This window comes from Anoplopoma fimbria, unplaced genomic scaffold, assembly GCF_027596085.1.
Source record: "Anoplopoma fimbria isolate UVic2021 breed Golden Eagle Sablefish unplaced genomic scaffold, Afim_UVic_2022 Un_contig_6137_pilon_pilon, whole genome shotgun sequence".
NCBI classification, from domain to species: Eukaryota; Metazoa; Chordata; class Actinopteri; order Perciformes; family Anoplopomatidae; genus Anoplopoma; species Anoplopoma fimbria.
Genome location: NW_026549480.1, coordinates 1 through 374, shown reverse-complemented (window position 1 = coordinate 374; position 374 = coordinate 1). Strand labels below are relative to the sequence as shown.

Genomic DNA, 374 nt, shown 5'->3' with positions numbered 1-374 from the left:
TGCCAAAAATAGGTTCAACTCATTGAGTGTTCCTCTCCCACGGAAGTCTTTAGTAAAAGGCGAAAGACTTGTGCGTTATCCAGAGACACCAGTCGTCCCAGCCAAAACTCGCGGTGAGCCTCAGTCGGCGTGGCGCGTTCCAAATTCAAGCCACACCCATTCCACTACTCCCGCCCACATTTCCTTCCGAGGGGCAATATTCCCACATTCTTCAATTTATTTCCCTCCAATCAAATCGGCGAAACTGAATAGCTGTATTTATCTTCCTTCCCCCTCGCTGTTGATTCAGAGCTGGAAATAATTTCCCCCAGCAGACACGGCTGATGGATATAGTGATTTGAGAGTGGGAGAACAATGAGGTTCAGGAAGAGCAC

The 374-nt window shown here is 48.4% G+C and overlaps 1 pseudogene; it reads right to left on the bottom strand.

Moving 5' to 3' along the window:
- On the bottom strand, nt 1-97 carry LOC129114783 (U5 spliceosomal RNA; annotated as a pseudogene; the record flags this gene model as incomplete).
- Nucleotides 98-374: the final 277 nt, after the last annotated feature.